Source organism: Carassius auratus, chromosome 13, assembly GCF_003368295.1.
Source record: "Carassius auratus strain Wakin chromosome 13, ASM336829v1, whole genome shotgun sequence".
Taxonomy (NCBI): domain Eukaryota; kingdom Metazoa; phylum Chordata; class Actinopteri; order Cypriniformes; family Cyprinidae; genus Carassius; species Carassius auratus.
The window spans coordinates 13,814,125-13,840,562 of record NC_039255.1 but is presented as its reverse complement, the minus strand read 5'-3'; the positions used below and the strand labels follow the sequence as shown (position 1 = coordinate 13,840,562).

At 38.7% G+C, this 26,438-nt stretch overlaps 1 protein-coding gene across 5 annotated transcripts in view; it reads right to left on the bottom strand.

The window, feature by feature from the left end:
• The window catches only part of LOC113112730 (bifunctional heparan sulfate N-deacetylase/N-sulfotransferase 2-like), a 108,037-nt gene that overhangs the window by 44,109 nt on the left and 37,490 nt on the right, over window positions 1-26,438 (bottom strand). For 3 of the 5 annotated variants that reach the window (XR_003293471.1, XM_026278518.1, XM_026278521.1), the window contains exon 3: window positions 20,060-20,094. The gene's annotated coding sequence lies outside the window, so the exon portion shown is untranslated. Of the gene's footprint in view, window positions 1-9,158; window positions 9,213-9,429; window positions 9,495-20,059; window positions 20,095-20,221; window positions 20,256-26,438 lie in introns of those variants that run through there. The other 2 variants (XM_026278519.1, XM_026278520.1) reach the window with 2 other exon arrangements.

Sequence of the window (26,438 nt, the reverse complement as noted above, 5' to 3'; positions counted from 1 at the left end):
GGTGACATTGACAAGGCCAACCAGGCGTGGTGTCCAGAGGCAGTAGGACAGCAGAGCTGAGAAATGTGTTCTCCACACCATTGTGCTTGGGGCCAAACACACAGACAGCAATAATTGTCCAAAGAAAGAGCCCACACCACACACACAAATGGCTTTCAGTTTTTATTATTGGAAGTCACCTAAATTCCACCTCCAGGTCAGACCTTAGTGATTTGGAAGCTGAGGAGCAGAGTTAATATCTATCTCACCACATAAACAAGTAAAGGCTGAGTGCAATAGACTGAGACTCGCTAATATTTGAGCCTTTGAGGAATCCCTGTCTGACTAAAATTTGACCCAATAAACCAACAAGGACAATAAGCACCTCTCCAAGCCCCTCATTAGCTAAGGTGGAGGTCTGTCTCTAATGCCAATTTAACAACCTTAGTCCTATTCCAATAGCACAGATCCTTCCTTCTCTCTTGCCCTTAGGCCATGCTGCCAGTGTTGTCCATTATAGCCCATAAAATCAGCATCAGGGAGAGATAAGAGTTCCACATGGAGGCTAGAGACAGAGGCCTGATGGGGCAAGCGTCTGATGGGGCGGGAGACTAATCCAGCCCCATGCTACGACAGGCCCCAGCTAATCACAGGCTGCCTGGATTAAACCCAAGAGCAGACGCATACAACTCAAGAGGATGATTAGTGCAATGGGAGGTGTGAGCCCAAGAGACAAAGGATTACCTGATGAAAATATTCATGGAGGTTTTCACGCCCCGCTGTCTTTCTCTATTGGTTTCTGTGATAACCAAATGCTGTGTCCCTAAGGGCAGTGTTTTAAAGGCAGATAAATGATAATCCAAGTTAATGTAAGAGGTAAAGCTCACTGTGAGATATGTGTATGTGCTCTAAACCTATACCATCAACCAGAGAGGAAAGTGTGTATTATTGCTAATGGTTTATTCAATGACTTTTTCGCGGTAAAAAGGGCAATTTTACCATAAAATCCAAATAAATAATGTGTATAATATGATGATTATTTTCTGAATGTCAAGACGCACCTCTAATGTTGTGTTGCACAACCTGATGCATCGAGATATTCTTGTATTTTATGATTTTTGCACAGGCGCCAGGCAACGATATGTCACGCAAATTGTCTGGTAATAACTCGCTTCAAAAGGTCAGCAGAAAACAGGGTCAAAACTGGAATTGTTTGAACTTCAAGTGTCACATTACAATGCTTGACCTGAGCACAACACGGTGCCGGGGGTAACGCTGTAGCTCAATGCAATGGGGAACACTGAGATTAATCATTTGAAAGGGCTTTAATAAGTAAAATGCTGGCATATTTTAAAGGAGCAGGACTGCTGTTGTGTCGCGATAGCAATGTTGATGGTGACCGGTCTTAAGCCGCAACATCGTCTATCGCGTTAGTTACATCACTTGCTCACCGCTGCACCGACCCCCACCGTCGTTTAGATTTTTTCGTAGTAATAAAAATTATTTAGTTCAGTAAAAGAACAGACATTACAATTAAAAACTGAACGTGGTTGCTCTATGCAGCGTGCTGAATCAGATTTCATTTATCCAGTGAAGAGAGAGAGTCGAGCTGACTGACAAGAAGAGTGATGCGAGACAGACAAGACAATGGCGGATAATTAAGTTAAGAAACTAAATGCAAAAGTGCCTCTCTGGTAAAATTTCGAATTTTGAAAAACCTGTTAACTTTTGCCATTTACCTTTACATTAATTTCTTATTTAATTGGTTCCACATTGTTTGCTGATTTTTACTTTATTTAAAATTTGTGTCATTTATTTATTTTATTTGACATCAAGGTGTATGCCGTGCCTTCAAGCTTTCTAATTCGTTTTGCTAAAAAATATTGTTTGTTATTTATTTGGTTATATATTATTTCCAGTTTTCTATACCTATTTAAACTATTTAATTTATTTATTATTTTATATTAGGCATAGCCTGCCCTTTAGCAATGGTTTATTTTAATTTGTTTTTTTAATAAAAGTTCTGTTTTGTATATAGGCTAAAGTGAGTGTAACATCATATTTTATCGTTGCATTCAAGCAATTGATGCCAAACTGCCGCTAATTGGAAAATTACAGTAAAAAGGACACGGCACTTTTAAGCTATTTAAAAGCGAAGGAAAGTGAAGAAAAGAGGGTAAAATTCAAACAAACTAAAAACAAACAATTGCAGCTTTTTGAAAGTGAAAGTAAAATGCGCACGCCACTTTTACAAGCTATTTAAAAGCGAAGGGAAGCGAGACAACGAGGGAACGCCCCACCCCCATGCTGATACCGGTATTACTGGTGTTGTTACATGACAGTTAACTGGTAAGAAACCCTAGTGTGCGCAAATACAAAATTGCACAAAGTAAAGAAATAAGAACACTATATTTCTAAATAAACTAGATTTGAGAAATAGCCGTGTTCAAGGCGGCAAAAAGGTTTTAGGCTAAGATGAGGTTTTAGGCTTTGGTTCTGGGTAAATTAAATGCTGCACTGACAAGCACCGTATCTTGCTTTCTCAACTGGAGAGCAATAATTTTATGGTGAATACACACCAAAGTATGGCACATTTGGACTCCCTGCTACATTAGACACACTTGCAAAGGTGCACACACATGCATGCACACACAGAAGGAGCTTGAGTGATGACGCATCCCACTTACAAACGCTTTGATTCCACTTGGCAAAGATCAAGCTGACACCTGGAGTCAAAATTTATGGAACATTCTGAAAACTGTAAGTGGCTCGAAGATTCACAAAAGGGGGAAAAAAAGAAAACAACAAAAAAATAACTAAGATTTCTGTCCTTCAAACTTGAGTGAAGTTCCTTAATTTCCTCTCTCTGTGTGGACGTAATGGTGCGGCAGTTGAGACGCAGCGGTTCAATGTGTCAGATCACATCAGGGTAGAAGCATTACCCTGCAGCAAGACACACTCAGAGGAAGCTGCGCTCCACTCACACACGAGTTTTAAATGATGGGATTAAGCAATGAATCTTTGGCTCATGAGAAGAGGGATGAGACGGTCACTGATGCTTCATGACAGACTGGATGCTTTGACTATAAGCTTGTTTCTTATATAGGGAGAATAAGGTGAGGTACAGAAATAATGGGCAGCTTTGGACAGGGAGGTTTAAACATGAAGGTAATGATGAGTAACTTACATCTTTCCCTGATTTAAACTCAGCGAAGTGCCGCTGGTGTAGTCATGCTTAATTCATGCTTCTTGTGGAGAGACAGTCTCACACACTGCTTTGGCCCCTCTTGTCTCATTAAACTACTCAGTTGGAATGAAGCAGAGACACAGTGGAGATATAGCTCACACGGGCACCCACACAAAACATGAACATGGAGCACCACGTTCAAAGCCACATCCACACATTATATACTTACATTTAGTCATTTAGCAGACGCTTTTATCCAAAGCGTCTTACAAATGAGGACAATAGAAGCAATCAAAACCAACAAAAGAGCAATAATATGTAAGTGCTGTGCCAAGTCTCGCTTAGCCCAAAGCTTCTTTTTTTATAAATAAAAAGAAAAACAAGTAGAATAAAAAAGAATAGGGAATGCTAGTGTTATATGGTCTTTTTTTATAAAAATCAAACAAGTCAAAAGATTAGAAAAAGAATAGGGAATGCTAGTGTTGGAGGTGTCATTTTTATAATATATAAAAAGAAAAAAGATAGAATAGAAAAAGAATAGAGAATGCTTGTCTCAGGCTCTCTAGTTTAAAGATGACAAGTAGTAAGAATAGAAACAGAATAGAGAGTGCAAGTGTTAGAGGCTCAAGTGTTTTTTTTTTATCTTATTAGAATTTGCTTGCAAAAAAGGGTGAAAAAATGTAACAATTATTTACTGAAATAAAGTTGAAAGATACATATTAGATGTAAAACTCTAAATTAAACTTAAAAAGAAAACAAAGTGTTGCTTTGGCTACTAACTGAAAAAGTTGGAGTAATAAAATGACTAAAACTACAGTAAAAACCAATTAAAGCTAGAGAAACTAATAAAAAATACAAAAGCCTATAGCAAAATCACTAAAACTTTAAAATTAAAGATTAAAAAATATGAAAATAAAAGATAATTTAACATAATACTATAATAGCATAGAAATAATAATAAAATAAAGCTGATCCAGTACAGTGGACAAATTGTATATATATATATATATAAAAAAGTCTTGCTACTAGTATTTTCACCAACAAAAATTTTAATCTGTTATTTCTCTCTTTTGCTGTAGTGTGTCAGTAGGAAATATCAGTATACATTAGCAAACATTCCTTTTGCCATTAGTTTTTGTTTGCACAAGGAGTCTGACAGCCAGTGCTCCACACAGGGATCTGATCTCACCATCATCGGTCTGTCTGGAATAACATGAAGAAACAGAACAAACTGAGACAGACTCAATCCAGAAGAACTATGGCAATGTCTCCAAAACACTTTAAAAAAACCCTGCAAAGCTACAGTACTGCGCAAAGTTTTAGGCACTTGTGTATAAATGCTATAAAGTGAAAAAAATTATGCCATAAATAGACTTTAACTACTATTAACTAAATTAAATCAACATTTTGTATAAATGTAAAATATAATATGTAATTTAATACATAAATATATTTCATTAAACAGTGCTGAAAAACAAGATAAATGTATTTTTAAAATATATTATTTTATCCCATTTCTGTATGTGCTATTTATTTTTATGCTTACAGTCAGTGCAAAGCCCAGTGAATCAGACATTTCAAGGGACATATCATTGCCAGAAATCACTCCAGGGAACTGACACATTCACTTAAAAAATCCCACAATCCACAGTGACAAGTGAGCATTAGCTACTCACTATATGCATTTACTGGAAATGTTACGTTTTCTCCAGTTTCTCAAGACAACAGAAATGGAGGATGAATGCATATTTCACGGTGGCACTTTATTTTTTAATAGCTACAATGAAGAATGATATCAGTCCTGATGTGATATATAGTGATGCTGCGCATCCACATAATCATGTCAGAGGAAATTGAGTCATCAGTGTGCTAATGTTTAGTGGATCAAGGTCTCTGCTAGTGCCTGAATTCACATTCACCACAAACTGATTCAACCATAAAGAACTAGACAGTGAAATGAGACCGTAACTGTCTCTCCTCATTACAGTGAAGGCAGAATCAATATGGCCGTGTGAATGTTTTACACAGGACTGTTATCAGAGCATAATAAATCGCTGTCGACTCATCAGCAGACCAGCCCATCACTTCAAGCTTATATCACCACATCTAGTTTAGCACATTTATATTTATGCACTAGTCCAATACGCTTTCGGCCTGAGAAGAATGTGGTCTTAATTTCCATTTGCGAGCCTGCTTTTTGAGGAGCGTCACTTGAGCATTTCCTGTTTTATTGTAAACCGTCTGCCGTCTTTTCGTGCTCCAATTAAGCCAGCGAGAGTTGAGTCATGCCGGATGAGGAATCCTATTACTTTAGAGACCAGGAGAGGAAGGAAACAGAACAGTGATTGAGTGTTTGCCATTCACAGCCAAACACATTGAGATGTTCCCGAAAAGGGAGATAATTCAAACTGTGACACTGAAGGAGGAAGCAGCAGATATAGAGAGATAGAGAGCGAAAGAGAGAGACAGGAACGGAAGCTGATTATGTACAGATCTGACATCATTTAAGATATTCCTCTTTCTCTCCCTCTCTGAGGCAGTCACTCAAATGAGGCTCAACAGTTGAGATGGATTTCTTTTTTTTCACCTTATGGCAATATCACCATTTTCATTCATGGGTCTTATATAAATTTCCATATAAGATCATATTATCTCTATCTAGAGGTTATATGTGAAAATGATCTGTTTTTCAGTGGTTTAAGCACATACTAAGTTAGGAAGGTCTGATATAGTTAGTCTGCTGCTGTCAATGAGCTTCAGCCAAATCACAAAGTTCTGACAAAAAAGCCTGCGACGAGAGATCATGATTATACAAGGTACATATGTTGTGGGAAGAAACTGTTGTCAAACTGTACAGACAACAAAACGATAGAACTTTTTTCCATTTGAGCAGATTACTGCAGGAGTTAGAGACTCTTTTACTAACAATATTTGCGGCTATAACATTTTAACAGCATGCTGGTGCTGATGTGTGAATGGTAGCAATGCAGACGAAAGACAAACATCCGTCCCACGTGTAAACAATGGATTTAGTATATTTATGGGTAAAGATGAAAAAAAAAAAAAAAGCCATTTTATTCCAATATAACAAGTTTCAGGTGTGAAAGCATTAGCCTTTGTTTTTAATACTAAGATTTCTGTTTTAAATGCATTTGAAACATTTTATTCAAAATTTATAATAACCAGAAACACTTCTTGAGTACTACATCAGTATATTAGAAGGATTTCTGAAGGATCATGTGACACTGAAGACTGGGGGAATGACGAAAAATCTGTTTGGCCACAAACAATACTGTGAGGAAAATCAATTACAATATATTGTTATACGATTGTAAACCGTGTTATGTGATGTGAGGCGCGGCTTTCGCCCAAAACCTATCACACACATTAAAGGCCAACTGTAGCAACAAAAAGAAAATAGGGAAGGAGTTGTGATTGGTTTCCACACCATTCCCATAATTCAAGGGGCAAATGCTCTGTGTCAGGGAACATTAATTGGCCATTGTGGTGCTGTGAGCCATAACTACAACAGTGGCCAGGATACCAGCGAGACTACACAAATATCTATTGTTATATAATGTACGAGTGCAGAAGTGATGAAGATGTTGTCTCGATTGCCTTATGACCACAGAGAAAAGGGGGAGAGGAGGAGCTGGCAGAGATGAAGAGAGCTGCGGGGGCTTTTGGGCGTTGCATTAACATTAATTAAGGTCGAATTGATTGAGAGGCGAACACCCTCTCTCATTATAGTACTGCCATTACTCTTAGAATGACAAGTGACAGTGTTTCAAATGAGACTGAGATAAGTCAATGCTGCTGCTGATAGCGGCATCGCTCCGAGACGGCACACGGCTAACAGACAGAGACTTATTAACGACGGCTGCGGTACTTTGCACAAACCCTTGGCTTGTGTCCAAAACCTGAAAAAGTCTACAGCCAGTACAAAGAGGCTGTGAGGCATCGAGGCATGGCTGAATCCCAAGCTTACATTCTGTAAACTACGATATTCCGATACACCAGCTGCTGTATTTTTACTCCACATGTGACATAATAGAAAAATAAAATATGAACCTTTTTTTTTTTTTTCAAATCCAATGTACTTGTTAATATAACTGTGATGTTTTTAATACAAAGTTAAGTAAATAATCTATTATAATTCCATTACAGCTACTTGTATGTTTTTTGGGGAAATTTGTCATCTAATAAAAAATGTGTATATAAAGAACAGACTTTTACTATTTATCTCTCTGTCTATCTATAGTATAAATAGATAGATAGACAGATAAAGATAGATTTTGGATATTAAAATAGTAAAAAAAGTGTTAATAATATCAAACTGTCTGTACAGTTGAGTTGTTAGTTAAAAACAAACAGACATGGCATTTGACGAAGCAAACGAAAGCAAAAAACTTATTTTATATATATTTTTTCACTAAATTATCACACAAAACAGTCAAACTATGAAAGCAGTTATGAAACCATTTCGGTTTCCTAGGCAGCAAGGCAGGTGCCTTCGGTTTCAGCCAAGACAGCAGTGATCTGTCCTGCTCCTGAAGATCCGGTCCTGCTGCGAGCACCTGTTCGTAATTTTTAAGTGAACCCAAAGACCTTGATTAGCTAGTTCAGGTGAATTTGATTAGAGTTAGATCCAAGATCTGCGGGGAAAGTAGACCTCCGAAAGCAAGTCTGAGCCCCCCCGTGGTCACCCAAATCAACATCCTGCCTCTTAAATGGTACAAAACTGATTGTTGTTGAACTGCTCTCCTTCACAAAGGCCAGTAATTATAGCATCTCTGCTTCTGCAGTGGAGAAGAGAAAGAGGTCTCATTAAAGGAGAGAATGAGAGCGAAGCTTAAAGACAGATGAGGATCCGTTGCTGTGAACACAGGAGAGCGAAACTGCAACATGCACCTTCTGTCTTGATCAGCCACCTAAAAAATGCCAGGCACGCATGCACACACACAAACACACACACAGGCGTGTCCTGCTTTGGCCTGTGGTTAACGACTCTAACAGAGCATCTTCCCCTCTCCATCTGCTTTGTTGTCTCAGTGGCACTTGGCAGCAGATTCAGAACTCACCAAATCCCTACAAACACCACCATTCACATCTAACACAATCAGTCTCTCACTGTCAGCCGCTATCAGTCATGAGCACGTGTACAGTTTGTAGTTCAACATGCAAGGACACTCAATATTATGGATGTGCAAACTACGGTTTCAAAACAGACTTGGGTTGTGGGTACGGCTAGTTAATATTACAGAAGCCCTGAATTATTTGGCTAGCTTCAGGTTCCCAGATCGGATGCGTTCCTTTGAGTGCATCCACACAGAATGTGTTCCAGTGGTCAATGTTTCGAGGACAAAAGAATATAACATTCAGTACTATTATTAAAAGTAATTATTATTGTTATTATTTGTAGTAGTAGTATTACATGGAAATACTATTACTACAAATGTTTCTTCACGATTTCCAAAAAACGTTTTGTGCTGAACATGCATTAAGAACCACAAACAGAAGATAACAACAGATTTCAAAACAAAAACAATAACATGAAAACTAAATTAACATATACGAGTAAATACATTTCAATGAATGAAAAAAATAAAGTTACTTGTCTTGAACTAAAAATGTTCTCCTTTGACCAGCTTTTAAAATTGCAACATTAAATCATTTAGCTATCATATTTTCTGGAAGATAGGAAATAGTTTTTTATAATTTGAAATGCGCTGAGATTCAGATTTCGAAATGTGGCTTATATAGTGCAATGTCCACACATTTGGGTTTGCCTGATTTTATTTGCATCTATGTTTTTACAAATAAATGTCTTTAGGCTTGGTGTTTATAATAATAGTTGTTTATAATGAACGCCACTATAATTCGTTTGTTTTATACTTATTTTTTCCATTCATGTTCTGTTCTAAATACCATGACATTTAAAAGATTTGTTATGGGGTGAGTGGAACTAAAATACATGTTTATAGATGCTTACCAATGCGACTTTTTTCTTTCACCAATGTGATTTTGACCCAGTGCAACTTATTTCCTGAAAAAAATAAATCAATAATAATAATAAAATGCTACAAAGCTTCTGAGAGAGGGTATTACTGTGCAATAACAAACATTTTGTGCACAATAGCAATAGTTTTTCAAAACATTTCTAGACCTCACTAATCACTTAGTCTTTGTTAAACTTTGTTTCTATTTCTCAATTTGCCCTCCAAAGCTCTTTGAGCACAAATCAACAATACAAGCTCTCCCACCGTAACTCTCTTACTGTCCTTATACATCCCTGCTCTGCTCTCTCAGCTGCAGCTTATCTTTCACCAGCTCCACAGCACAAAGAACCACTGTCATCGCCAATAAAACAACCTGCAGATCCCGATGACGATCATCAGCCTGCAGGCGAGAGAGCTAGAGAGAAAGAGATCAAATGAAGGAGAGATGTCAGGGTTTCAAAAACAATAACACTAAAGAAATAGATATCAAATAAGATCATATAACCCTGTATTTTCTGGAACTACAACAACACACCCTAAAGCACAACGTACACAAGACAGAAGGCCTGTAAGTGTCTGCAACCAAAGCCATAGATGTAAGCCAACTTGCTTAAAAACCTCTAGAGAATGGCTGGCCAGTAAAGCAGTGACCCGAGCCTACCAAAAATTGCCTCAACCATATTTTTCACCTCTTCCTCCTCCTGTGCAAATCAGAGCAACAAATGACCACAAGCTTTTCCAAGATGACATCAAGAAGATTAGTTGAGTGAATTACAGCCCATGAAACTGACAATGTAACAGAAAATACAATACTTTCAGTCTTAAATGTGGGCAGGGCACTGAACTTCTGACTTGTAGTATACACTTTAGCACTATTCGGACGGGACTAGTTTTCTAAACTACGTTTGAGTTTCGATTCTTACCACCTGACGTCTGTGATTTTCATGTACCAATTCGGACGGGACTAACATCTCTGTGTTTATTACAGAGGTGGGAGGGTCTGATTTGTGCATCTGGGCGTCACAGACATCACGCGCTCTGTATGCGTGCATTGCATTCATTCAGAATGATTGCCATTAGTATTATTACACAATAAATACTAAATGGCTAGTATAGCAAAACCATGTTAATGTGTGGCTCCTTTAGTTTAACTTGTTTTCCTTTTTTTCCCCCTTTTTTTAATTTAAATGTAATTAAAACATTATGTAACTGAGTACATAAATGAACGTGAGTAATCTTACCCGATGCTGATATTACAAAAGCCGGTATTAACAGTTTACGCGATCTTGCTCTTGATTTTATTATTTGTATTATTTTTTTATTATTATTTATTTGCCGCTAAGCAAATATATCAAACATCCGCGCGGTAAGAACATCTACGGTAATTCACGTTGGCCAAAACACACAAGGAAACGCGTTGTGAAATGAAATATCACCGGCAATCACAGACATTCGCATTCGGACAGGATTAGTTTTCTCAGAGGATCACTGAGTTTGCTGAAAAACGGTAGGTAATTTGCTCTGGAATTATCACAGAGGTTGTGTGAGAAAAACACAGACGTGGCAGATTCGGACGGGATTAAAATCACCAAGTACGTCTGTGAAACGCAGATTTCTCTAACGACCCCCTGTAAAACTAGTCCCGTCCGAATAGGGTTTTTGTCTAAATCAAATATATGTTATTAGAAATGGCCCTTGAGGCACATGTTAAATGTAGCAATGGAAGCTGGGGTCTCACGACACTGAATGGGAGAAAACCGAAAACGGCAGACTCTCAGGGGGTGGATATGGTGACACAGACAGTCAGACAGGAAGATGAATAGACAGGCAGACAGGCTGCTATATTGTCACAGCATGTCTACTGCTAACAAGGACACACAGACCACATCAGAGAGCATGACCACCAGCACAAACAAAGGCACAATCACTCTGTGCATGGTCTCTCCGCACTTGGAGCATCACGGATGGGAGTAAGGTTCACAAAAGGTTGATTCTTTGTAAGGTTCACAAATGTTTCATTGTACAAATGACTGCAACAGAATGCTGATTTATGCTGTTCGGGATTTGTTAGCTGTTCTTGAAGGTCTTCATTATTTGATATATGCAGCTTGAATGCTTCACAAAAATGACAGTATTTCCTGCACCGCTTTACGCTGCTGCTGAATCTGCAGTTCCACTGCGAAAGAAATGTGAGCTGGCGGTCTGAAATGAATGTGATGAGAAATACATAGTACAAAATAAAACAAAGGCAATACATTATATTTTACAGTGCCCTTGTTACACACTGTAAGTATGTACTATAGTAATACATTATGCATAATTACATGTACTTACTATTCCATTAGGATTTGGTTTAGGTTTATTGCATGTAATTAACACATAACAAAAACAAATACAAAGTTAGATTTCATTTCTTAAACTATCTTTATAAGCTGGTTCTTATTAATGACTCACAAAAGTCAGATTACTTTCCATCTGTGTGGGATTCTTTGAGTGAAAATTACTTTCTGACCGCATATGTGCACCTGACTTGATATGACCCGGTTTATGATAGCATCTTCTACCAAACTATAATGCTTGAGGAACAAGGCATGAGAAACATTTAGCAGCTTGCAGACATTATCCCTGTCAGCATGGACTGGGCTTCGTCCCTCTCTAGTTGCAAGCCCGAAGCTATTATCATTGCTGTGTTTACACCCTGCAACAAAGCCCTGGTAAGACGGCTAAATGCAGGAAACATCTCAGATAGCTTTCCTCCATTTATCTTTCCTCTAATCTGTCCCGTCTCCATTCTTCCTACTCCCCAGAGAAGCGCTGACACTTCCTGCACCCTCTCCTATTTTCACTCCCTCTGGGTTTCTCCTCTTTCTATTACCACCTTCTTTTTCTCTCCGTTCTCACATGCATTTTGCCTCTCTCATTCTCCGGCTGCTTTATTACTTTGCTCATCCTTCTGGTGGAAACAGATCCTGAACATTCCTGTATTCGATTAAGCTGCAGGCACTCATTACAGACGACCCTCGGCTTTCCAGCACAGCCAAGCGATCATTCAACCTCACATATCCACTCCGTTTCGCTCTTGCTGTCTACGTGCTCCATATGCTGCTCACACAAAGTAAAGGAGTGAGGGAAAGCCAACAAGGAAGTGCAGCAAGTGGCCGTATAATTCCTGCTAAACTTTAGACTGATCAGAAGTCAGAACGGCCATCTGTTAGGACCCCTGCACACTGAAAAAGAGCAGAAAACTTAACATTGAGCTGTTTTGCAATCACATCTTTGTGTAATGCCTATGGCAGGCATCTGCTGTAAGACATGCCGTTCCGTTTAATAACTCCTAATCTACACCAAAGCAAAAATCATCAGTCTACGGAGCATAAACACCAAAGACTGAACTCATATTAGACTGAGGCACTGCTGAAATTCCCTCTGAGCTTGATGTGGAGGAGAGGAGAGGGGGTGCACTGGTGTTTGGTTACCTCCGCTGAGAGCAGCTGCTGGAGTGACAAGGTAAGGTACAGCTGTGTGTGGTGTAAAGTTACAATTGTAAAGCTGGTAGAAATATGGAGTTGTGTTGGTGTTAAGTTGAGCCAATGGAAAAAACACTGCTTCAAATTGCGATGGCTTTAGATTCACATTTTAGGATCAGATCAAGTTACTCCGTTTGAGGGGAAAAGTCAATGACCGTTGGCCTGTCTATAAACGACTCCACAGTTCCCATCGTCACTGTGTGCCTGCTGGAGTCCAAGGCAAGCTGTAAGAGCTTGCACATTATGTGCCTTTTGTACCTTAAGTACAAACACTGAAATGTGTAAAGATGGATGAGTTCGACTTGTGGCACACAACATTTATCTATACTACTGTTCAAATATTTAGGGTCGCTAAGATTTTTAAATTTTTTTGAAAAAGTGTTTTTTTCTATTTTAATATATTTTGAAAAGTAATTTACTCCTATGAATTTTCAGCTGACATTGCCGAAGTCTTAAGTGTCACATGATGCTTCAGAAATCATTCCAAAATGGTAATTTGCTGCTCAACAACATTCCTTATTATTGATGTTGAAAAGAGTTTCAGTGCTTAATTTTGTGGAACCTTTGATACACGTTTTCAGGATTCTTTGATCAATAGAAATTTTAAAAGAACAGCTTTTATTAGTAATATAAATATTTTATAGATTATAACATTATAAATGTATTTACTGTTATTTTTGATCGGTTTGATGTATCTTTACTGAAAAAGAGGAATTAATTTCATTAAAAAAAAAAAAAAAAACATGGATGCCAACAATTATACAGTTTACACAAAGCGTAGACGGTAATGTTTTCTCTTGGTTCTTTTCTCTTTGTTCATTTCTCTTGGTTCATGTCAAATTAATTTTGATAAATAAGTCACATCTGATTATATGTCGCAGGACCAGCCAAACTATGAAAAAGTGTCTTATAGTCCGGAAAATACGGTACATTTTCATGTGTTGGTGAACGACTCCATTTGAAAGACAAAGTTAGGCAAAAAAAAATAAAACGAGGAGTTGTGCAAACCTGAGTTACTTATAACCTGTTTGAAAGGTGTAGCAGTGGCCAGCTGGCACACTGAAGTTGTCTTGTAATATTCATGTTGTGAATGTAAACCTGATGCAAATCCACTTCATTTTCAGCGTTTATTTGCGCATCTTCTCAGTTAACAACGGCTCTGTGTAGTAACAGCTGCTCTATGTGAAATCACGCACCTGAGGGAATTTACCGCTGATTAGAGAACCGGCTTTACTGACAAGATGTGCATAACGATCGGCCGATCGTGATCGGAGCAGCCCTAAAAAACAGCATACACTCGATTTCCTCCATTGTCCTGTGTGTGTGGGTAGCAGGTGTGTTTCGCTTAGTGTCGTCAAGGCAGTTTCCTGCGGCGTCACTATGATGACCAGGTACTATTGTGGAGGTACTATCTGCAATGGAAAACGGAGCGAAAAGCGTGCTGAACCGAGATGAGGCGAGTTGAACTGGTACTGGTAATGGAAAAACACCATTAGCTTTTCAGCAGCATGCAATAAACAACACTGTGCGCTCCTCGCTCACACACAAACATGCACACATGCGATCGCTCCCTGATTTTCCTACTTTTAACATACAGGCACTGCCAGAGACTAAGACAATTTAAAAAGCAAGTTCAAAATGTTGTCTTTCCTCAGGTCTGCTGCATGCAAAAAAATTCAATTTTCCACACAAACTAACTCCAGAACTCGGGCATGCACGTACACACACAAACTAACTAAGACAGATTCCACTCACACCCAATGTCTGGGCTTTGCCAACAGCCTCTTCCTGACTCTGTGGTGATAGCTGAGGGAGAGCAGGGCAGTGGGCAACACTAACAAATGTCCAGCCTCAACCCCACAGAGTGAGAAAGCGGGAGAGAGAGAAAGAGAGGAATGATAGTTTCTTCTCTGACAAGGCCATCTGCACTATAGCAACCCTAGAGGCCTTGTTTCAGATGACTTCCTTTTCTTCCCTCTCATTCTTTCTTCATCGCTGCTCTTAATTCTCAAGCAAGCCAAGTAACAAATCACCCCCTCGTGCACAGTCACCAGTAATGACAGCAGCAGTGAAAGCGATATTAATTCACCCTGGTGATGAGGTCTCACTTCAGCTCAGCCGGCCAGCTGTCTGTCAGGCAATAGCCATCATGATGGGTTACGTTAGCCTGGTGCTGGAGAAGTCGGAGTGGCCAGACTTGTATGGCTCCATTAGTACAAAGCTAATGAGACAGAACCTCAGCAGGCGGGGGCACACACTCATTATGGCAGGATTACGGGCATGTGCGGGGCAGGGAGCGGGTGTATATGAGCGTGTGACTTATGGCAAAAGGGTGTGATGGAATTTGTTGAAAGTTTCCATTTCCATCAGAAAAAAATATTTTAAATTCTAAGGGATTTAGATTTTGTCCAGGTATTCAACAGAAATGGATATATCATTCTATAGATGCCATGAAAAGTCATTTGGATAATGAAAAGTAGTGGGAGAAGTATTTTTAGATTTTAAAATCTTTTGATACTGTGAATCATGAACTATTCATAAATAAAAGGAAACAAATGAACTTTTCTTAACAAGCTCTAAACTGGTTCAACTCATACCTGTGTTCAAATTTGTAGTGTGAAGTCAAAACTAGGTGTACCACAAGGTTTAATATTGGGTTCTTTGCTATTTGTTTATATACAAATTATTTACCTGAAAATTGCAAGAAGGTTGGTTGTCAAATATACGCAGATGACAAATTATTTATGTAAAAGAAGAAACTTCTTATCTGGCTGCAGAATTGTTAACCAGGCGACTGGTCAGTGTTTCCGAGTTTCCCCCCCAAATTATAATAAAACGGTTTCAATGTTTTTTTCATTAAAGAGCAAAGCACTGAATGCTTTCCCAAATTGACCAAAAGGAAATCAAGGAAGTGAGTTAATTTAAATATTTAGGTGTCACTGTAGACTCCAAGCTTTTTTTAAGTTTTAATTTATATTGTTTCTTGTGATTATTGTGTCTGTTTCTTTATTCGGATGTTCTGATTTTATGTAAAAGTCTAACCAGGGAAGAGTACAAAGTAGCTTTTTTCAATATTCCCCATGAACATGGCAATAGTTACCTGTGTGCAACAATGCCTAGTGTATTGTTACACACACAAATATTCATATACATATATACACAAAAACACACACACACACACACACACACACACACACATATATATATATATATATATATATATATATATATATATATATATATATATATACACACACACACACACACACATATATATATATATATATATATATATATATATACACAAACACACATAAATACTGTATATATATATATATATATATATATATATATATATATATATATATATATATATATATACATATATATATATATATATATAGAGAGAGAGAGAGAGAGAGAGAATTAAATTGAATTATTTAGATGTTTCTCACAGTTGAACATATTTTAATCAGTGATCATGGGTCACACCATTATGCTGTGAGTATGACTTTTATAGATAATATTGATTTATTAATTATTGCTATTTATATAATAAGTATATAAAAGTATATTTAACTTAAGCTGTATGGGTATACTATAATACTGACAAAGCAAACAAAGAGGCCCTGAATGAGTGACTTGATCAATATAATCTGTCACTTGTGTGAACCCAGTCTGACCTAACCCAGCTTTCCTTCTGTCCAATATCTACAAAAGGATAGCCAGCCATAACACGGAGTGAAAGGTTGATCAACGAAATAGACACCACCTGCTTAAATACAACGGGATTGAGAAGCCAAAGCACTAGAATAGTCCCTTCTTTCCATGACTGAATGGAGGCAGGCATCCAACTTGTCAAAACTACACTGTGCTCTGACCTGCACTTAAACAAAATAAACAGAGCCAACCTTTTCCATTAGGGCACAGCTGAGTGATGTCAGCTCTGGCACAGTCCCAGTGATGTAACACGGCACGCTAATAACCACACCAAACAGAAAAGATAGAGCTGCTCTGGCCGTAAGGGACCACGAAAGACTGCTTTAGCTTGGAAGCAATACAGAAAAGCAATTACCAAAGGAGCTATTTAACAACACCAATTAATCAATCAGGACAGACAGGAAATTTAATCGCCAAGTGCCTCATCAAAGAGAGCAAGTTTCATATTTTAGAATGGTGTTGGGATGAAAAAAATTAAAACACATTGAGGGGGAAAAGGTCTCATTTGGATTGTATCCCAGCTCCTAAAAAACTCACTTCATTGGCAAAATTAGCAGAGAATCTAGAAAGGACTTTAAGTAAACTTTGAAAAAGCAAGAACGATGGCAGAATCCGAAATGTAGAACCCAAACAGCTGTCTTCTACAAGATTCACTGATTAGCGTATTTATATTTTTTGAAAACAAATTTCACGAGCGATTGCCCGGTCAATGGGGGACTGATTGTGTGCTTGCAGTTCATCTCAGTTGATTAGTAACTGGGCCGTATGTTGGTTAAAGACGACAAGAGACCAATACTGATGACAGGAAGTGCCCATCAATAACCAGACAGTCTCAGGTTCAGTTTCACTCCATCTGTCTCAATCCAGCCTTCAGTTTCGCTCCTTTCCCCTTCATTCACCCCAATTCCTCGCATGTATCCTCAGGTGGCCCATATGTGCAAAGCAGCATTCTGTGCCTGCATCCCCTTAGGACACGTTAGGAAAAGAAACAGCACAGTGGCTTTTTCTTCAGCACTCTCAGCAAGAGGCCTGATCAATCGGATCAATGAAGGTGATCAGCATTATGAACTCTGATCAGCCCGCATGGGGATCCGGCTAATCCAGTTAAGCCATTAGCAAGCTGGGACAAATTAGCCTGCTGGGAAAGGAGCCCATTTGAGGTTTGCTTATTAGCACACTGCCATAAGTAGACAATAGAAGTACACGGTCATGAATGTAGGACCAAGACATGAGGAAGATCTTCATTCGCTGACAGCTGATCTGGTGCGACAGAGTCAGAGCTCTTGAGCGAACATGACCCATGGCTTCTGGTTGAGGTGAGAGGCATAGGGCTGGAGGCTACAAGGAGAGGGGAGGGGTGAGACCCTGCCCTGGGTAAACACAAAAGATAGAGTCGCCACGAAGAGCAGGTCACACTTCAACCTGTGAGTGAGCATGTGGATCAAACTACATTAAAAGCACTTTAGCTTATATTACAGAAATATATTTGCAGCTCCGCAATTACCAGCCGCAGTCTTCAACCTGCACTCACACTCGCCACCCATCTGGGATGACGTTTAAAACACAAGACCTGTCCCACAATTGGCGAGCGAGCAAGTGACTGAGCGAGGGACCGTTGGAGGAAACGTACAGGTCTGCTGACTGAGTAAATCGCATTAACCATCAGTCCTGACATTATTTTTCCTGTGGCTGCATTTCATTTGTTTCATATTTAGATGCTCCTCACAGATGCATCTCTGCAGGCACTCAAGTAGGCTGCTGAGGGCAGAGGAGGCATTAAACAGCTCTGCCCGAACCTACCATAAATTACACAGCCACATTAGAAACTACTTTAGAGAGAAAAAGAGAGAGCGCTTGTAGACCAAAAGTAATAAGCTAAACATTCGATGTGGCCTTCTTTACAAATGTCTTTTTCAATAACATCCTCTCCTGTAAAGAAATAAGACTGGCAGATGGAGACAGCAGACATCCTCAGCAGGGCAAGAGCGGTGTCAGATGTAGATGGAAGAGGATGAGAAGAGAAAGGACAGGAGGAAAGGTGGAGAGGGGTTGAAGAGAGAAATTTGGTCATCGACAGTTTCAACATATAAACAGAAGGAATTTAAACAATCTCTACCTGAATGCTGTGCCTCTACTATAATGCAGAGACTTCCAACTCTGACTATAGAGACAAGACATTGCCTGAACAAATGAAACCACCTCAAAGCGGCAAAAAAATGAAGATGTGATGTTTATTCAGCCTGGGAGCAATTGGAAGAGTTTGTGCTGCTACTGCATGAAGGTATCAAAGGGACCAGAGTTTATTCTGCTTTAGCAAGAACGTATCAAAGGATCCCATGGCGCTCCTTTGATATAAATGGCTGTTCCACTGTTATGATTACTCCTCCCACTACCATAGCTCACTGTCTGTCTGTTTTACATTGTATGCCTGTATTATATAAGAGCTTTTCTATCTCTATTTTCAATGCAGTCAAAGTCATCAGTGTTGGAATGACAAAACCTGTTCTCTCTCAAGTTCTGAATGAATTAATGTGCCAAATAGTCACAACCTGTTCTTTTCTTTAAGAAACGCATTCAATAAGGATGCACCAGAATAAAAATTGTGGTTGATAATTTTCATGTTAAGACTGATATCCAATAAATGGTTAATATTAAAATGATATTCTTTAAATAATCATAAAAATAAATTATACAAGTACATTTATGCATCACAACATTGCATTCAATATTAAATGTAATATTAATTATGAGATTTGTTAAAGATGAAATTTAACAGTTTTTAACTTTAAGTGAGCAAGATTATTGCAAAAGTAAAAAAAAAAATTAGAATAGGGGAAAGAAGATATACCGGTATATATATATTTTTTTTGTTAAATATATTTTTCTAAACGTAAAATGGTATTATGTGTGGACCCACTTTATATTAAGTGGCCTTAACTACTATGTACTTACATTTTAATTAATAATTTAGTACAATGTACTTATTGTGTACATACATGTTTTTACATTGTACTTATATTTAAAAAATACAGTCATGTAATTACATATGTATTAAATTTCTGTAATTACATTAATAATTACACAGTTGACCCATACTTTACACCTTAACCCACCCTTAAACTTGCCCATACCTCCAACCCTCTCCCTAACCTTACCCCATCCCACCTCAATAGCAGCAAAAGTGTTTTACAATACGATATGAACACAATAAGTACATTGTACTTATTTTTTTATGTAAGTACATAGTAGTTAAGGCCACCTAATATAAAGTGGGACCGTATGTGTTTATAATTGCATGTAATCAAACACCTATCATTCTACTTTAACTTAGCAATGATGCTTTACAATGATAAAAGGTGACAGTAAAGAAATTGTTACACAAGATTTCTATTTGAAATAAATGCTTTCTTCTCAAAGAAACGTGGAAAAAAATAATCCGTAAAATTAAGCATAGCCCAATATAGTTATATAACCAATATTTAATGCATTCCTAGCATATACAAAATTTATATTAGTCTACAAAACTAATTTCAAGCAATTGAGCCTCTAAATATTTTATTTAAAGGTTAAGATCATACGAAGCAAATCCAGTTAATCTGATAACAAACACATGAAGTCACATGGTTACAGATGCATCTACAGCTTACCTTACTGGACGGAGTCCATCAGCAGCGCCAAAAACCTGCACAGACAGAGAGAGAGAGAGAGAGAGAGAGAGAGAGAGAGAGAGAGAGAGAGAGAGATCATTACTGATGCAGCTCGAAGCTCCACAAATTGAACCCCTGCTGTTCAGGTCTACATCTACCCACCCTGCCTTCGCCCTGTATTCCTTGGACCAAGCGACTGGAAAAAAGACAATACACGACTTCTTAAGCACAATATATCACATATAAACACCGAGATCAGGGCTTAGGAAAGCTGTAACATTTACAATAAAGTTTATATATTCAGGTCAAAATTAATTAGATGAAAATTCAGCATATAAAAGCTCATCATCTTTATGAGTACAGAGTCATCGTAATTTTCCCCATGAGGAACCAGAAATGTGAAACTCAGTCTAGGGTAACACCAACACATCATTCTGGATCCTCATGCATGGAGCTTTATTTTCAGGAAAGGAGCAGCGCTCTATTGCTCGAGCCTGCATGAGATTTCCTAGTGAGGGGAATTCTGGGGCAGGAACTTGAGGGATCAGGGGGCCGCTGGTCCTTGGCATTTAACCCCCTGAGCCTCAATACTTTGGGCTTTTGCATCCCAACCCTGCATGTCAAACATCAATCCTGACGGATGAGCCGACCAGCTGCTCGACACTGTACATAAATAATGCAATGCTATTGGCTTCAGCTATAAATCATTCATTTATGTTATGCACCTATTTATGCATGCACACAGGATTGCACACCCTTTTTCCATGTAACTTCATTCTTACACGTTAAAAAAACACCACTGAAAGAGGAGTCCATGGTCATATTTACAGATGAGATCTGCTGCTCTAGATAAAGAAACATATCTCACAAGGTTTTTCTGTAGTTCTCAGATTTGTCACTTTCAATCTTGTTTGCACCTCCCACTACCCATGTGATCGATCTGCCAATTAACACACCAGCAGCAACACTAACAACTCCACTTGACGGATTTCACAGTGGATGGTGTTTATAATCCTGTTGTAAACCAGAGTCTCCCACTTGGGGATACTGCAAGAATGGAAGAGAGCAAGAAAAAGACAGAGACCGAGCAAGCGAGAGTGATAGTAAGCAGTCTGCCAGCAGGTGAGGATTAGTAGTCCATCATAATGGGATTTTACCAGTGCAATATGTAGCAAATCAGCACAGCAGAGAAGAGTTACACAAGACTGAGTCCAGCATTTCTACACTGACTCTCCAGAGCTCCTCTCTCTCTCACATACCCCTGCACCTGACCAATCTCAAGAGATACAGACAGAAACTTTGGCAGAGAAAAACAAGTAGGTGTGAGCAATAAGGTTTAATCAAAGTAAGTTTCAGCTGATAGTTTGGCAGAAAGAGCTTGCATTTACAGTTGACTGCTTATCACTCTCACTGAAGAATACAGGAAGCATACTGCAGGCAAATTCAAAAATACATTGCAACTTTATTGACTAGGCAATGATGATTAGATCATTTTTAATGTTAGAACTATTTTTCTAAGAACACTGTAAATGCATGCCTTTAACTGGCATTTTTTTCAGTATTTCAATACAGCTGTACTATCAGTGCTTTCCAAACATCTTTCAATTCGAAAGCACAGTTTTCGCAATCAAACGTGCCATTTGTATTTCAATTCAACTAATGTTTGAAGTTTGATTTCTAATTTGACAGCCCTAGTTAAACCTTAAAGGAGACAGTTCACCTTAAAAGAAAATAGCCTTCCGTTAATAATCCATCAAGTTAATATAAACCCATACAAATAATTATAAACAAAATCTCTCTACACTGTTTGCGGTGCTACGACAGTAAACTGATGCCTAGTTCTACTGATCACATACTGACAGAAAGTACAAATGATCTGCAATAGTCATTTTTATTGCGTCCAGAGTAGACAGCCTGTAGTTGTTATGACCCAATGTGATGTGTCTGTTGTAGACACGGTGTAAGACTAATTGATCGTTAATTTAAACGACAATGGATAATGGAATTCATCTATATTTTACATCCCTACAAGGATTAGTTTGACAATGTGTTTATGAACTTTTTGAGTGGTCAAAGTTGTGGTGCAATGGACTATCAATGGAGGGACAGGAATCTCTCGGATTTTATTAGAAATATCTTAATTTGTGTTTCAAAGATAAACAAATGAGTTTGAAATGACATGAGTGTGAGTTAAGAGCCATTTGCTTTTTAGGAGGGTGAGCTAACCCTTTAAAAAGGAGTTTCAAGGCTCCTACATTAAGTTTTACTTCATCCTATCAGCTGCGCTCGAAGAAAGTGTCCTGCGAGTATGCTCACAAATCCTCTCCAAACAGAGTACAGAATGCTGCAAGTTCCCTAGATTTAATTCACAATTTAAAATTGCAATCCTTAATCAAATTAAATGCTAGACTAAATACTGCACAATATTCCACTGTCCCAATTACAAATTGGCCACTGTTTTTTGAGTACATTGAGATTGAGATTGAGTAATCATCTCATTGCACACATCGATGGCAAATCTTGCAGAGCTGTATCCTTCAATCCCCTACAGAGGCAATTTTATCCATTTAAGTCACCATTCAAGAGTATTGAAGGGACAAGTTAACGGAGGCCATGGGAGGGAAAACATTCCACAAAAAAAAAAAAAAAAGAGTGCATCTCTTATTAAGCAAGTACATTCACTTCTAATCAGAGAGGCTGAAGTTCATGAAGTGACATTTGCGAGCTGACAAGCACAGGGCCCTTCATGCTAATGCTACAGAGTAATTAATCTGCCCCCAATGGAACCCAAACCACTAAAGGTCACTCACAGACATGCTTTCTCTCTTTGTATATCTGTTATGCACAAGTATCTCCAACAGAACAGCAACAATCTACGGCCAAGACCAAACGGAGAGGGGAGGAAGCGCATCAAAACAATCCATTTATCTTCTGGTACAGAGTGTTCTGCACCTCTGCTTCTATCTGTATTTGTGTGTGCATTTTCTTTCACCCCTGTTGTTGCCATTCTTCAGCTGACAGGCGAGATATGAGCCTTACCTTGACCTGTGAATCTCACGTGGAGGGGAAGTGCTGGCTTTTCCTGAGTTAATGCACATGGAATCAGCAATGGAATATTCTTCTCTACTGTGGGATCTATTCCACCGACACAGACCATTGATCATTCACTGCTTCTAAAACTCACACAAGCAGCTTTGTGTATGGAGAACACAGACTTTGTAACAGAAGATAGAAGGTCATAGAGGTTTGGAACAAAATGAGGGTGAAATTTAAATTTGGGTGGACCATCCATGGAGGGAACAGAAGAACATGCAGTCTGGAGACAGGCTGATGGTTTAAGATGTTGCTTTCATATGCAAGGTCAAATATACCTGCATGTCTCTCTGTATTTCTCCTACGTTCAGCTTTTCCTGATCTCCGTTGCATGGCAGGAGAATACAGTGAATAAGATGGATCCTTCCACTCATGATTGGAGGGCCAGCTGTGATTTGATATCTATAATTGAAAGTGGTTAGTGCAAGTGGGACACGTTGATTTTTGTGTGAGAATCTATGCACACATTCAATATGAGGATTTCTCCACTTGCACCATTCTCAAGAGCTTTGTGACGGAAGAACGTTTGCTGCATCAGTGTTGAACAAATGAGTATATAAAATAGAAAAGCATGTTTATACATGTCTGAATTTGCAAAAAGATAAATAAATTGTCTTGACTGCAAATGAGCCCCTTTGAGCAAGTATGCAACTGTGCTGGCTGATGAATAGGCACATTTGGGCATAAGATGGATCTCAGGCCTGTTTATCTGATAAAAAGGCAAAAGTCTCTGCGGTCCCACACTAATAACAAGAGGGAGATCTTCATGACTGATTGCCGTGGCCCGCAGGCTTCATAGAATTGTGTCAGGACTATACAAACATCCTATGCAGATCCAATGAAGATTAAAAGGCAAATGTGGGACAGAGGCTTTGATACAGGATGGTGAGATCTGGTATTATATACCTTAGAGCATGAAAGACCTAGCGAGATGCCCAACCACCAATGGGTTTATGACATTCCCCTAACAGCCATGCATTTTCAATAAATAATAATTATTAATAATAATAATTCCTTACATTTATATAGCACTTTTATAGACACTCAAAGCGCTTACATAGTCAGGGGTATCTCCTCATCCACCACCAGTGTGCAGCATCCACCTGGATGATGCGACGGCAGCCATATTGCTCCAGAACACCCACCACACACCAGCTTACTGCTAGATAGGAGACAGAGTGATGAAGCCAATCAGCAGATATGGGGATTGTTAGGAGGCCATGATGGTCAGAGGCCAATGGGCGAATTGAGCCAGGATGCCGAGGTCACACCTCTTCTCTTTTCGAAAGACATCCTGGGATTTTTCATGACCACAGAGAGAAAGGGCCTCGGTTTAATGTCTCTTCCGAAGGACGGTGCTTGTTGACAGTATAGTGTCCCCTTCACTGGGGCGCCAGGACCCACACAGACCACAGGGTGAGCACCCCCTGCTGGCCTCACTGACACCTCTTCCAGCAGCAACCTAGTTTTCTCAGGAGGTCTCCCATCCAGGTACTGACCAGACTCAGCCCTGCTTAGCTTCAGTGGGCAACCAGTCTTGGGCTCCAGGGTGATATGGCTGCCGGCAATGTAGAAGAATTGTGTGGATCTCAAAAAGCGGGGCTATTATTAAGCAGGTTTTGTCCAAGTCCACTTAATCATTATTTGTAATTCACTGCTATTAAAGCTGCAGTAGGGAACTTTTGACGCTCTAGCGGTTAATAAACAGAACTGCTTAGGTCTTGCGGAAGAACATCGTAGCCGGAACTACTTCTCTCTGTTTATGTCTATGAAGAATCAGAAATGTACTGGGTTACTCCGCCGCGGTACCCCCGAAGCAATCTAAAATAGTCTGAATATAAACACTTATTATAGGTGCACCCTAGTGATTCAGGACAAGCTAAAAACACGGTTTGGAAAATGGATTCATGGTGTACTTGCTTATTATATAAATTTTTCTACATTTTGAACACAAACAAAGTTACGGACCGCAGCTCTGATTGGTTGTTTTCTTACCAGGAGCGGTCCGTAACTGCAAATGGCAATAGGACCACTGGGAGGAGCCAGAGGAGCTTGATTTTTTCACAGATTATCTGTCTCATATTCTACTGTCAGGACATGACAGGTTTAACAAATATGTAAAGAATATATTTCTACAAAAGTTACCTACTGCAGCTTTAAAGAACATTAATATGTGAACGTCATGTCAGTGAATGCAAATCTAGTTGAGTTAAATTCCTGCTTCACTGTGTACACGTACGAAAGAAACATCAATGTGGCACATCATCAGTTGAAGCAAATAAACACACACATTCAACATTAGATAAAAATCAGTTGAAAAGCAAACACTAGTGTACAATCACCCCCTGCCTGCAAAGAAAAATGCTCACACTTCCTCCGCAGAACAGGAAAGGGAAAATAAACACAAAACGCCACTTGGACACTTGCACTTTCTAACAAGAGGAAGACAGCGAGTGGGGAGAAGATTTATGGCGTGCACAACATCAGGAGTTGATAATTCTATTAGAGGTAGCACCTAGGATTAATTTACACATCCACTCCGGGTCCTCCATGTGAGTAAAACAAAAGAGTAAAACAGTTAGTTCTTCCCAATAGATCGATAGAAGAGAGGCGGTAAGCTGACAAAACTACAACTCCAATCTCTAAAAGCCTAAATCAAAGTATTACAAGAGTGACCTGAAGGAAGACAAAACAAAACATGAAAAGCAGTAAATGGGGATTATTAAAGAGTCTTCTTTTAAGAGTTAAGACATAAACCAAACCAACCAGCTACAAGGTGAATCATAACATTACAAAAAGTAAGCAACAAAGTATTTGAAAGTTGGATAAGAAAAATTTTAATCAATGGAGAAATATAAAACTATTGATTTAAAGATACTGATTATATTTAGAAACAATATTTTTGACATTTATTGCAAAAAAACAAAACAAACAAAAAAAATTACCGTGTAAGGAAACATCTTGTTCCTCATTTGCAGCCCTTCATCGAGTGTGCAGAAACTAACATCCCTTGTTTGTGACAGTCAAATTGTTAGAGATTGCAGAATTATGGGTAATGTAGTTCATACATACATACATAAACATACACACACACACACACACACATATATATAACCAGTTTGCATTTGTTTTAACATTCATCTCAGATGACCTCATGAAAAGAATTGTGGGCAATGTAGTTTTCCTACCATGAACTATTTACATATTTTTAAAGGTAAAATAATGGTGGTTGATAGCTTCAGAAAAAAAGCAAATACCTCATCAACCAAAGTAGGTCCTTTTCTAA